At 44.0% G+C, this 14,599-nt stretch overlaps 1 long non-coding RNA gene across 2 annotated transcripts in view; it reads left to right on the top strand.

Annotated features, from left to right (window-relative positions):
• Positions 1-1,949: 1,949 nt before the first annotated feature.
• The window catches only part of LOC109268608 (uncharacterized), a 48,209-nt gene continuing 35,559 nt past the window's right edge, over positions 1,950-14,599 (top strand). For both annotated transcript variants that reach the window (XR_008419574.1, XR_002080707.2), the window contains exon 1: positions 1,950-2,041. This is a non-coding gene — a long non-coding RNA (uncharacterized LOC109268608). The remainder of the gene's footprint in view (positions 2,042-14,599) is intronic.

Below are 14,599 nucleotides of genomic sequence, written 5' to 3'. Positions count from 1 at the left end.
ACCACAGCCCCTCATCATCCCCTGACCCCGGCAGTTTCTGGAGCCGGTCACACAGCAATGAAGTCAGTCAAGGCGCTCACAAGGCGAGTACTTCACAACTCACTTGCTATAAAAAGTGCCGACCCTTCGACCCTGGGTTCCTCAGAGGCAGCATGACCCAAGGTGTGAGTAGCTGCCATCTGGGCCCATTACTGCTTCATGGGACTTAGGGGCAGGGGAACCTGTGGCCGTGTTGATGCTCCCGCTGTTGGCTGCGCTGTGTGAATCATAGACCATCTCGATCTCATCCGATCCGTCGCATGTCCACCTCTGCACCCATGACGTGAGGGCCGACCAACGTGGTGCCGGCTCACTCGTGTCCTTGCAAGCCTGTTACTCTTTGCCATTTGGGGCTTTTCCCTGATACTTTAGTAAGCTACTTAATTTCCCTGTGCCTCAGTTTCCACACTTGACTAAGGGGAGAAAAGTAACAGCGTTTAACTCCCATCGTTGTGAGACTCAAACCAGTCAACATAAGTCAAGCACTTAGAACAACACTTAGAACTGGCACATAATTATGTTTAAACTAATGCCATGCTGCTTAGCTCCGTTTTTTCTCCTATCTGCTCCTAACTTCTTGCCCTCTAAAACTCAAAATTCTTCTAAACCTTGCCTTCTAACACTCAAAGCTGTACCTTTATTTTGCAGGGAAATGTACTTTTCTTTGTCCCACTGCTAGGTCACTACGGCCATGCCTTGTGGGTTAACTTTTCCCAAACAGAATGCTTAACAAAGACAGTTTTCTTCCCTAATCAGATTTTTTCCCCCTGCAGTTCTTAAATGAGTCATGTTTGTGTGTTTCTGCTACAACAGAGGTGGTATTCAAATCGTGTAACAGGCGCTCTTGCAAGGGCACTGACCCATCAGAACTTTCTGGAAAGTAAATATAGCAGCAAAAATCAAGCCTAACTGCCGTGATCTACATACTCGGGGCCAAAACATGTTTTTTGTAATATAATAAAGTATTTTCCCCTTTCCTGCCTCTAAGAGACCGATCAGCTTCTAGCTAGGGGATGTTGTTAACCTAACTTGAGAGGAGGGGTGAATAGTGGGTGAAGACACAGAATTAAAGAAGCTTTGAGAAGTAATAGATCTATCTATGTAAAAAAAGGAGGTACGGGGGAGGAAACACAAGATCCCAGGAGCAAAAGGAGGCAGATGAGAAAGGAGAAGTGATCTGTAGGGTAAAGCCAGGATGAGATCAGCGTTCCTGGAGAGAGGGGACAAAAATATTTGAGTTGCTCCCAAGACAAATAAAAGTTTGGGGAAAGGAGGTGCCTAAGAAGGAGTTTTAGAACTTTTGATATGTGTTATGTGATGATGCAGTTCTCGGGTTCCTGTCTCTTTAAGAAACATTTAAATCAACACACGAGTTTCAAAGATGATTTTGGAGTGAAATTTGTGCTTCTTTGGAACTTGACACCATGCTGAGGATGGTCTTAATTTCTCTTTTTTATATTTATTTATTTTTGAGAGACAGATACAGAGCACAAGTGGGGGAAGGGCAGAGATAGAAGAAGACACAGAATCCGAAGCAGGCTCCAGGCTCCGAGCTGTCAGCACAGAGCCCCAGCCGGGGCTCGAACTCACCGACTGTGAGATCATGACCTGAAGGGAAGTCGGACGCTTAACCGACTGAGCCACCCAGGCGCCCCCATGCTGAGGATGGTCTTAATGGCAGCGAGTTAACGTCCGAGTGTCTATTTATACATAATATTTACAATAGAAACAGGAATATAATTATTCGAAGGACTTATATTCGGATTATGTACAACATTCAAAATCCGCAAATGCGTACACACATTATACAATATCTGGGTATACACTGATATTACTCGAGACGTGCAGCACGCAATGAGTCTTACTGCAGTTATCAAATACACGCGCGCGTGCCTGTGAGCGCACGAAAAGCATCACACCTGAAGGCAGGGCGAACGCATGCGCAACGTCACGTGGCTCGCCGAGACTCCAAGTGAAGGTGAAAAAAAAACGTCTCTTGAAGGTACAATAAGTCGTTGGGTTTTTGTTGTTGTTGTTTTTTCTTTAAGCAACCCGGGAATCAGGTTTGTGGGTGACTGTGGTTCTCCGGTGGTGCTCGTTTGCAGCAGAGGAAGGGCAGACCATTGCATAAAGGTAGGAAAACACAGCGCCCCCGAGTTGGGTCCAAGCGGAGATGGATACTAAAGAAGAGGGAGGAGCCAGTAAATTGCCAGAGCAACGGGGGTGGGGAACCGCGTGGGAGCAGGCTTTACTTCGCTTTCTGTCCACTTACGTTGGTTCTGTTTCGTGCTGCGTTTTGTTGCGCTCCGAGGGCAGCTCTTTCCCGTATCCGCTTAGCCCAAACGTTTTTCTCCTGGATTGAGGGAATGTAGCGGAGATTTAGGAAATCACAGAACCTGCCACAATTTGCAGTGTGCGTCAACCTGCCGTCTTGCTTGCCTTCTCTTTGCCTCAGTCTCCTCTGCTCATTAACCTCCCTGCTCCCTCACTGGTGCAAACAAATTCCTTCCTTTGGCTTACGGGTAGTAGTTAGGAAACCAACTTGTGTTATAACATGTCCCTAGGATCTCCGTCTTCACCCCACGGCGGTTTAAGGGTTTTCTTACGATCCAATTCCTCCCCGCCAGGATGGAGTTCTTGCAAATAAAAGTTTTTTTCACCACCTCCGTCATTAATTGTGCAATGAATATATTTTTTTTCTTGTGATGGGGTAATATTTGCATATTTATGTGGGTTTTTAAAAAATTCCTTTTATTTATCTGTTTTTTCCCCCACCATTCAAGGAGTGTTCGGTTTTTTAGAGCTCGAGATAAAGAGATGATACAGGGTGAACAATTAAATGCTTAACTTTTAAGCTCTTGAAAATAATTTTGTAAAGTCCATAGCAGAGCAAAAGGTCTTATAAGCTTTGACTTTCAATTACGAGCCAGGTACTTGACGAAAAAACAAAACAAAACAAAAAACAAAACATCTTAGGGGTTTTTTTTAATCCCCAAAGTCTGGCTTGAAATACCCACAGCCAAAACTTGGAGGGCCGAGTACCTGATATTTATACCATAACCACACAGAGGAGTATGTGATGTCATAAAAGGTGTCCCGCTCAGAGGATAGGGTTTGGCCAACCCATGGGAAAGCAAGGATTGTGGGGGATGTGCTAAGGGCTCAATGACTGGTGGGGCCTGGGATTTCCACTCCTTCCCAGAAGGCCAAGTCTCTGTGAGAGGCAGCATAAGCTTGAATACCTCTGAGGCATTCCAGAGCAAATAGAACCATCGCTTGACTTCGCGGACAACCTGAGTGACTCTAAACCTCAGAGGACACCTTTACATCTGCCCGAGCAGGACAAGGATCAGGGCTGGGGCTGGTCGTAAGGGTCTGAGGGACCCTGACAGAGTCTTATACCCCAGCGTGATGCAGGGGAAGGGCCTGGAATCACCAGGCTCCCCGAGAAGCTGAGTGCACAGGTGCATCTTTGTGATTAGGACAAGGAAGATAGAGAATTGAGGTGTGACAGCAGGAGCCCCAGCAGCAGCACCAGAGAGCAGTGCCCCAGGCAAGCCCAGACAGAGACATCTGTGGTCCGAACCCACACATGCCCACCCCTGATGCCACAATTTCACACAAGCGCCTCTCAAACTCAGAGGCCATCCAGGAACAAAAGGACTAGAGCAGGGTTGGAGGATTGAGTTACTCGTAAGAGACTGAGCTTTAAAGTGAGAGTAAATTAATCAGGGTACAAGTGAAAAATGGAGGCTCATGAACTAAGCTGGAATCAGTTACAGAGAAATCATGAAAATGTGTATATAAGCCATCCCGTAGTAATGCAAAGTTTGCACTCCCAAGTCTTTTGGGAGGGTTACCTGGCAACAGCTACTAAAATTAAAAATGCAGGGGCGCCTGGGTGGTTCAGTTGGATAAGCACCCATCTTTGGCTCAGGTCATGATCTCAGAGTTCATAAGTTCAAGCCCTGCGTCAGGTTTTGTGCGGACAGCTCAGAGCCTGGAGCCTGCTTTGGCTCTTTTAAAAATAAAAGAGCCGGGGCACCTGGGTGGCTCAGTCGGTTGAGAGTCCGACTTCGGCTCTGGTCATGATCTCACGGCTCATGAGTTGAAGCCCTGCGTCAGGCTCTGTGCTGATGGCTCGGAGCCTGGAGCCTGCCTTGGATTCTGTGTCTCCCTCTCTCTCTGCCCCTCGCCCGCTCATGCTCTGTCTGTCTCTCTCTCTGTGAAAAATAAATAAACATAAAAAATAAGTAAATAAATAATAAAAATAAAAGAACCAGAATGGAAAGAGATGTGTATAAAGATTTTTATTTTGACAATATTTACAGTGTCAAAAGACTGGAAAAAGCTTGAAAATATCTTATCAGTGAGGATGAGGTGCATAAAAACTGCACATCCAAAGCCTGAAATACTTTGTAGCAATTAATATGTTGATATAGATTATTTTTTGAAGAGGAAGTTACAGCAGGAGTGTATGTTACCTTATTTTTGTTGAAAAATGGGGGTCCTTAGGCATGTTATTATAAAAATGTAAAAAGATACATCAAACCGTTAGCATTAGCTCTCCAATGTTTTGAATGTAGTTTTGAAGGAGGACACTTATTTTCTGTTTATATACTTCAATATTGTTTGACTTGAAGCAAAGAGCGTGTTCTAATTCTGTAATATATTTTAAGCCGTAAAACAAAAATATGAAAAGAAAATATAGATATGAGAAGGGGGAAAAACCCCCAGTTTAGCACTAAATTTTAAATTATACTCTCAAAAGTGTCCAGAAAAAAGTGCATATCTTTCTGAAAGATTAGACTTTCACTTCTCTCCTGCTTGCCTTCCCTTAACTCTGCACCTCTGGTAAAAGCGATGAAATATAGTGAAAGGGGTGGGGGCATGGGGGGAGGTACCTTAAAATAGATCATTTACATTGTGAAATATACTCAAGAATTAAGATTTGATCTTGAAAGCTTCTGAGTCCTAATTTCCAAGGCCTACATTCAGCCTGGGGAATTGAATCTCCCTTTCCCGGATAATGCCCCTTAATCTGAGAGTTACACCCATCCCTCCACCCCCCCCCCATAACCTGTGCCCACGCCCTTTCCTGTTTCCCACACTCCCCACATTCACATCCCTGGATCTCCTTGTCTCTGACCTAATCATTTATTTAATTTTTTTTTTAATGTTTATTTATTTTTGAGACAGAGAGAGACAGAGCATGAGCAGGGGAGGGGCAGAGAGAGAGAGGGAGACACAGAATCTGAAACAGGCTCCAGGCTCTGAGCTGTCAGCACAGAGCCCGATGTGGGGCTTGAACTCACGAACTGAGAGATCATGACCTGAGCCGAAGTCGGACGCTTAACCGACTGAGCCACCCAGGCACCCCAGCCTAATCATTTCTTTTAAAAAAAGGGTTTTTTTAAATGTTTTTATTAGAGAGACAGAGAATGAGCAGGGGAGGGGCAGAGAGAGAGAGAGAGAGAGAGAGAGAGAATCCAAAGCAGTCTACAGGCTCCGAGCTGCCAGTACAGAGCCCAATGCAGGGCTCAAACCCACAAGCAGTGAGATCATGACCTGAGCCGAAGTCGGAAGCTGCACTGAATGAACCACCCAGGCACTCCTGACCTAATCATTTTTTATTGCTGCCTACCTAAAAAAGAGAGAGAGAGAGAGAGAGAGAGAATGTCACATATGGACATCATAACTTCATTGTGGGAGGTATACTCTTATTGGATGGAGCATTGGTGGGAGCACTGAGAATCCACACCAAGTTCCCCAGTAACTTTTCTCATGAAAATCACTTCATCCTCAGACATGGGATAATGGAAGGGGGCAGGGCTGGCTAGGCCCGGCGGTTCCTTAGGACAATTCAAGTAGGAAGTGTTCCAGGCTGTGTTCAAGGTGGTCCATAACCGCTAGTAAGTTTAGCAAGGAGGGAGAGGAAAGCAGCATCAGAGAAAAGATCAGAGCTGAAGGAGTTGATGGGGTGGTGTGTCAAGCTTAAAATGGAAAAGAGAAGAACCAAGAAATAGAGTATCAGCAAAGAGATTCAGCAGTTAAATTGTTTGGTATCCTGTTCACTCTGGCCTTCTTTCTCATGGTTCAGTGCATTTCACTGAGCTCCAGATATGCTCTTAAAATTTCAGAGTCAACATCTGAGGAATTTAAGCTATAAACCAGATGAACATAAGGGAAGGGAAGCAAACATAATATAAAAACAGGGAGGGGGACAAAACACAAGAGACTCTTAAGTACAGAGAACAAACTGGAGGGTTGCTGGAGGGTTTGTGGGTGAGGGGATGGGCTAAATGGTTAAGGGGCATTGGGGAGGATGCTTGCTGGGATGAGCACTGGGTGTTGTACACAGGGGATGAATCACTGGAATCTACTCCCGAACTCATTTTAATACTATATGCTAACTAACTTGGATGTAAATTAAAAAATAAATAAGGAAACAAAACAATTCAGAGTCAGGAAGGACAAACGTGGGGGAGTGTCCATCAGCTAGAAATAAATTTGTGTATATACACTTCAGTATATTTTCCACTTCGTGATTTAGCTTAGGGTAAAAAGTATAAAGCCTTGCATTTCTTCAAAAAAGATATTTAATTTTCCAACCGTCATTCCGATCCACTTAAATGCAGAGTCATTTTTGATGTGATGACAGGCCATGGGACAAGGTCTCCATGATTCTGTGTCCAACCAAGGAGTCTAAGAATTAAGCAGATCGATGTTTTCTGGGCAAAAGAGTAGCAATCTGTAGGAAACCCTTGGCTGGAAGCAGGGCCAGATGAGGCCGGAGGCCGTGCAGTCCCTGGTGGGCACCTTTTTAAGGAGGAAACCACCCCCGGAGGCATTTAGCTCACTTCAAGAATTGATGATGCAAAGCAAATGACCTATTTAATGCTTATTCCCCTGAGCCCTGACTTCTGCTCGGCCTTCTGAGGCAGTGCAGAGGACCTGAACCAGACTGCTCAGGAGGAAGTAAGGAAACGACCCCCACCCACCACACCACTCCCCTACACAGAAGTGAGAGTAAGTTCAAAACTGGGGGGAAGTGTTTGGTGCCAAGGCCTTTGGCCTCTTCCTGCCCGTGTTGAGCAACTCAGGCACACGCTACCCGTGTCCTGGCAAGAAACTCTAACTCCCGCAACAGCGGGAGGAAGGCCAGAGAGGACCAAAACCTTCAAACAGAAGCTCAGTAGCAGAACTGGGAGGGAGGGAGAGGAAGAAGTGAGGCAATTGCCCCGGGCATCCTGGGCTGGTGACTCAGCAGCCTGGCTAAAGACAGGAGCCTGCAATTCTGGAAGAGTTAGGGCTGGTGCCACCACGGGGTGGGGGGGAGGGGGGGGGAGGCTTAGTGCAAAGGAGGAGAGCAGGTGTCCTCGTCAAGAAAAAGCGCATGGTCCAGCAGGCAGAGACAGACAGCCTTGTCCACCAAGGAAATGCTGGTTTCTCTGTCCGGGCCTGGGGTTAAACGCTGTAGAAAAGAAAATGCCCAGCAGGTGGCAGCACCAGATAACTGGAGTAAAACCGGAGCAAATTTCAACACCGCCGTTCATCTTGCAACACACCGCGCTGTAACTTTCTTGGGGGGGGATTCACTTAGCTATTAGTGCGTATCTCCCTAAGAAGGAAGAGGCGTCCAGTTCATCTTGGTATCCCCAGCACTCAGCACAGTGCCTGGCACATGCTGAGTGTGTTTGTTGATGGAACGGATCCATGAATACAAAAATTTTCAAATTTTACCTACACTAGAAAAAAAGTCCAATTCCCTTCTTCTTATTCCATTACTGCTCTTATCCTGTTAGTTACAAATTTAATTAGTTTAGGTAATAATAATAATGCGCCATACTAGAGTAATTCTCCACTTACCCTTTTGCCTACCTACATTTTTATTCTTTGCTTAATTAATTTTTCCCTCTGTCTTCGGAGACTTTTAAAACCCCCAGGGGTTTAAAAAAAAAAAAAAAACAGACATTAGAGATACGACAGCCTAAATTCCAGGTTAAAAGAATTCACCTACGTTTGGATGTTGATGTTTATAAGGAAGGCAAAAGACAATTGTTCTTTGATTAGTTGTATTTTTTAAAATCAATGACCTGCTTGCCAACTGTGCTTATCTTAAATTCTACTTGTGAACAACCTTTTCTTTAATTGGCCCTCTCTGATATCTGCTGTTGTGCTGTGGCTTGTGGTTTTTTAGAATCCTTGCTTACTAATAATATTTTAAGGACATAAAAAACAAAAAGATTAAGTAAACTAATATGCAGTGAGAGTTGACTGTGCTAACCAGGCACTGTGATATATGGAGTTAGAGTGTGCCTTTCTATCACTCTTTAGAGAGATTTAAAAAAAAGAAAAAAAAGAAAAAAAAAAACCACTTTTGTTTAACCAAGGACACAAAATGGCCACAGTGAGCACCAAAATAAAGAATTTCTGTATCTACCTATATGAGGGGGAGCCAAACTTTCCCTAAAAGCTAATGGCAAGATCTTTGCTAATAAATTAATGGAGGTTAGCAGCACTGAGTTGGAGTACGAAGAGCAGTCTATGTATATATATAGGAGTTCTTTGAGGGCAGGAATGTTATCTTATATATTTTCATATCCCTGGCACCTCACCCAGAGTCTGGCATATTTTAAGGCCTCAGTAAATGTTTACCGTATGGGTGGAGACTATGAAGACATATCACACTGAACAATGGTACTTGAATCCAGGCCACGTTCTCAGCAGAAGAAAAGAATGGGAAAACAGATCATGGGAGCCATCATTCATCAGATTCATAAGGATGGGCCCAGAACCAAAAGAGTTAGATAGCATCATCTGGAGCTGCTGACACCCTTGATTATCTTTCCCATCTCAGGAACTCCTAGCCTCCCCCTGTTCAACTCTGTTACACCTAATCATCTTACTACAGCTTTTATGCCTAATGCAACATTCCTGAGCTCACAGAGCCCGGTTAAGTCCTTCTTATCCATAAGGGAAACGTTCTGAACTATCGTTAGTCTCCCTAACTAGGATACCAGGAATATTGTATCCGAAAAACAATGGTCTCAAATATTGATGGTCCCCAGCATTACGCTTAATTCCTATTCCATTTTCTTTCTGCATGCTTTCCCGAAGCAATCTCATCCCCACCCGTCATTTCTATACCAGTGACTCCAAATCTTTACCTGTAATGTAGATTTGCCTCCTGAATTCCAAGTCCATACAGACAGCTACCTACCTACCTTATATCTCTACAAGACACGCCGTAGCTATGAAACACATCCTATCATAGATCAAATTCTGGAGCTTCTGGCTTAACATGGAAGATTGAGCATGCCCACTTACCTCTTTTCCAAAAACCACATTAAAACCATGGTAAAGAAAGAAGAAGGTGTGGACATTCCTAACACAGCCCAACAAAGCGAGTAAGATAGAAGCCACAGAAGGAGTAGAGATTCCAAGAAAGTTCTGAAAGTCAGGACATGGAGGAAGAGGGGTGACTATTGACCAGAGCAGAATAACCTCCAGCCTAGAACACCCAAGAATGAGACTGTGGCCAATGAAGGAGTCAACCTGTCTGGAGTAAAGCCAGAAACGTTCTCTACTCGCTGGCCCCCAAATTCTGCAGAAGGCAAGAGTGAGAAGCAGGCAGAAGGCAAACAAAAGTACTTCAGTGCCTTCAGAAATATGAAGCATGACACTGCAGTCATAAAACAAAAGCAGGATGAAAGATATGAGTGCCCAAACTTCACGCTTGTCACCAACCTGCTTCTATTCCTATACCCTCTATGTCTGGGAACACCACCATTGTCCGTTCAGTTTCCCAAGCCAGAAAGTTGAAAGTGATCCTTCATCCTTCCCTCCCCTTATGCCTCATTCAGTAAACTAAGGGTTCTTTCTATCTCCTAAATCTTTCTCCCCCTCCCCCAGCCACTGTCTTTCATAGATTTTTACCGCGTCTTTCCTGGATTCTCTCACAGCTTTATTTCTGTTCTTTCTAACTGTATAGCCTTCCCAAACCATTCTCCAGGATCTTGTAATTCCTAGTGAGCCCAGCGTCTAGTACATATCGGACCCCCCTTCCCTGGGGCTTCCCTTTCTGACTTTCAATTGCTATGCATGGTCAACTGCGGTCCAGAAGCAGATGATCTTCCTACGGATGAAGGTCCTCAGAAGGTCAATAGCAGCCTAACGCTACGTCACAGCACCTCCATCATTCACCTCACTTCATCTCATGACGTGGGCATTTTATTATCCGATGTCATCACAAGAAGAAGGGCGAGTGCAATACAATAAGCAGCTTTGAGAGACAAAGACCATATTCACATAACTTTTGTTACAGTGTATTGTTATAACTGTTCTATTTTATTATTGTTGTTGTTCATCTCTTACTGTGCCTAATTTATAAGTTACACTTTACCATACATGTGTATGTATAGGAAAAAACAGCATATATAGGGTTGGGTACTAGCCATGGTTTCAGGCATCCCCTGGGGGGGGTCTTAGAATATATCCCCTGTGGGTAATGGGGACCACTGTATCCCTTTCAACCAGTGAGTGCTTAGTAACTGTTTTGGTTGAGCGATACATCTGACCATCTGTCCGGCCCCGAGTTTTCATTAACTTCATGCTTTGTTCTTTATAGCCCAGTAATATGACTTTACTTTCCGTTCTTTCTCAACACACGTCTCCTTTTAAAACCATGTGCTAGTGTCTCTGCCTGGAACCCCTCTTCTCATTATTGGCATGGAAACCCCTTTCAAGGCTCAGCTCAAGTGTCACTTCCCCTGAGGAAGTCCCCAAACTTCCCTGGCCTGACATGAGTCTCCAAGTCCTCATATGCCCTCCGTATATCTCAGCTGCCTCCACTTTTGTGTCCAATTGTAATTGTATGGCCCTTGTTTCCGCAGACCAGATTGTAAGGCTCTTGGGAGACAGGAAAACTAAAATCCTTTCAGTCTTGTATCCCCTGTACATGTGGCACATGAATGAATGATCATACCACAGCAGAAGGACACTCAAGAAGCCATCCAAGATCCCCGTCCTGGAGCCAAAGAAATATTAATTATCATTCCCATTTTTTTTTTTTTTTTTTTTTTTTTTTTTTTTTTTTTTTTTTTAGTTGAGGCCACTGAAACCCAGAGATTAAGTGACTTCCTTGAGGTTGCAGGGCTGGAACGTACAGTTTCATATGCGTGGTGGGGCAGAGGCAGGGACAGGAGAGTGGTGTTCATAACTCGTAATCCTGGTTTCCTACCTTCTTATACAGTGATGGTTTCACTACATGATGACCTCTTACTAATCTGTCATCATTTGCTAGAGAAACTCAATTGGAAAAAAGAAAACATAGGGGAGCCTGGATGGCTTAGTCAGTAAAGTAGCCAACTGATCTCACAGTTCACGAGTTCAAACCACCAGTCGGGCTCTGTGATGACAGTTCAGAGCCTGGAGCCTGCTAAGGGTTCTGTGTCTCCCTCTCTCTCTGCCCCTCCCCCACATGCACTCTGCGTCTCTCTCTCTCTCAAAAATAAATAAAGATGAAAAAAGAAAAAAGAAAGTATAGGCGTGCCTGGGTGGCTCAGTTGGTTAACGATCTGACTTTTGATTTTGACTCAGGTCATGATCTCACAGTTTGTGAGATCGCACCCCTCATTGGGCTCTGTGCTGATAGAGCCTGCTTGGGATTATTTCTCTCTCCCTCTCTCTCTCTCTCAAAATAAATAAACATTTAAAAAAAAGAAAGTATAAGCAAAACGAATTATTACCCAAACAGACAAAAGGATTGTTCTCTTTAAATAACAATTATTATATGATATTTTTAAGCCTAGCCTTGTTCTGAGCCAGGAGGGTGATGATCCTTTGAAACCACCCATTTATTCGTTAGGCACTATGTCTCATATGTAATTTTCTGTTACAATGAGCTGATAAGCAAACGCTTTCACGGGTTGTCACATTCCGTTCTTCCCCTTATTCTGTCATGGCAACTTCTGGTACATATGCCAAAGGTGGCAAAAGGGCCAAGTATTATCAGTGTGCTGACCAGCCACTCCCCACCGCACCCCACCCCCCTCCCCCCCGAGCACATTCTCAAACAGTCTACCATTATTTTACCTCTCTGTCTTCTACGTCTTTTCTATCTCCCTTGGTGCCCTGACAAAATCCAGTGACCATAAGAGGTGCTCCAGAGGTAATTTGGTGACTTCATAAAGAAGATAAAAGGGAACCTACAAATCACTCAGTGATTTTTTTTTTATACCTTCTTACCCATTTCCCTCCTTGTTATTTGATAGCTCCTTCTCAGCCTATTTTGTCATTTTACCCCCTTAAGCCCACCATTAAAATGATGTAAATTTCCTAGATTCTGCCCTCCACCCTCCTCTCTGAACAGTCTTATCCATTTAGCTTTATCATAACCTATGTGCTAATGACTCCCAAATCTACAGTGTAAAAACCAATTTCTCCTAAAAAAATGAAATATCCCAATTTCTAAGGGCCTCCTGCACAATGCCCCATGAATAGCCTGATATACTTTAAAAATAAGATGTCTAAAATAAAATTGGCTACTTTACCCAAACCTATTTCTTTATCTGTTCAAAGCATCATCATCCTCCCAAACATTGTGGCCCAGAACCCCATTCACAATTTATGTTCCTCTGTCTTCTGTGCTGTGGTCCCCACTGAGGGAGCTGAGATGCCTCCATACCCAAGAAGTTCCCTTGTGGCTATGCCTCCGATACCTTCCGGGACCCTCAACGGTGATTTTCTAGCAGGAAATGCCAAAATCAGCACCTCAGATGTCAGGTCCAGTGACTGGCCCAAGAGACGGATACATGACCCAAGCCCGTCCATCAGTGTCCATCTCTGGAAAAGCCCAAACTGGCTCAGGAGGAGACCCCATCGTTCTGTAGGAGCTCAGTTAGAAGAACCAGCTTTGATGGTGATCCACGGGCATGGAGAGAGCTTCTCTGCAGTAGAAAAGAATAAATTCTACATTCAATGAGAGGATATGGGGGAAGAATGACATCTGAGGCCCTGATTCAATTGTCTGTAGTTGGCTCTATTTCTGTCCTTCCTCTTGAATTAACAAAAATCCAGCTGAGTAAATTTGAAGATCTAATTGGCTTTATTCAATGATTCATGAGTTGGGCGGCATCCCATCCAGCAATAAGAAGGTCCCAAGCTGTAGGAAAGGAAAGGTTTTTAAAGGTGGAAAGGGATGGGAGGCTGAATGGCTCAGTCTGTTAAGCATCTGACTCTTGATTTTGGCTCAGATCATGATCTCGAGGTTCGGTTCGTGAGATTGAGCCCTGAGGCAGGCTTTGTGCTGACAGCGCAGAGCCTGCTTGGTATTGTCTCTCCCTCTCTCTCTCTCTCTCTCCCTGCCCTTTCCCTGCTAGTGCATGTACCCCCTGCACTCTCTCTCTCTCTCTCTTTCAAAATAAATACACATTAAAAAAAAATAAATAAAGCTGGAAAGGGAGCAAAAAAAAAAAAAAAAAAAAAAGGAAATTATGAGCAAAGAATACATTGCTTCAGGCAGTCGCTTTCCCCAAGCAAATGGAAGGGGTCTATCTGGCAGATTATCTCACTAGTGCTGACCAGGTAATTCCCTGTTGACTGGTTGAAGGTTACATTCCTGAGCATTGAAACTGAAATCAAGTGAAGTCAAGGTTTGCTGACGTGGGGTTGGGGCACAAGTGACTCCATTTGGGACGTGCTGTCTCCTTTTTAATGTTCCCAAAGTTAGGTTAGTAACCTGATTTTGCGAATAAATTCTCCTTTTTAACTTTTTGGGTGAATCAAATTGAACTTCTGTAATTTACAAAATCCTTACTTAAGCCTTTTCCTCTCACCACGTGTCTTCCCTTTCCCCTGAATGGGTAGGTATGCATTTAAGCGGTTGCCAAATCACGTGCATTCTACCTCCAAACACCCTTCATATATATCTCATTTTCCTCACCTAGTCCAGGTCCTAGGTTACATAATGGTTTCCTTACTCTATTCTGAGACTCTAGTCTTCCCTCCTGTAAATATTCTCCAACTGCTGTCAAAGGACTTTTTAAAAAAAAAAAAAAAAAAGAACTTTCTTTTATTCTTTAAGTCTATTTATTTTGTGTGTGTGTGTGTGTGTGTGTGTGAGAAAGAGAGAGAGAGAGAGAGAGAGAGAGAGAGAGAGAATCCCAGGTAGGCTCCACCTGGCCAGCACAGAGCCCAATGCGGAGCTCAAACTCATGAACCATGAGATCATGACCTGAGCCAAAGTCAGATGCTCAACCAACTGAGCCACCCAGGTGCCCCACTGTCAAAGAACTTTCTAAAACTCACACTCAGTATGTCAACATTCTTTTCAGTAACGCTCAGGGACTTCCTAGGACTCACAGAATAAAAATGAAACAGCTCAAACAGCCTCAAATACCCCATGATTTGGTACTTGCTTTCTTCTCCAATGCATTTCTCCTAATATCTCCTTCAACCAAACATGACTATTCACCTATCACTAAACATTTCCTGAAATTTCCTGCCTGTTTGCTTGCCATTTTCTCTCCATTTGTCAGCGATACAAATTCTACCCATC

This window comes from Panthera pardus, unplaced genomic scaffold (genome assembly GCF_024362965.1).
Source record: "Panthera pardus isolate Hobbes unplaced genomic scaffold, ASM2436296v1 HiC_scaffold_6, whole genome shotgun sequence".
Taxonomy (NCBI): Eukaryota; Metazoa; Chordata; class Mammalia; order Carnivora; family Felidae; genus Panthera; species Panthera pardus.
Note: the sequence above shows the minus strand (reverse complement) of the source record. Positions and strands in the feature narration are given on the sequence as shown.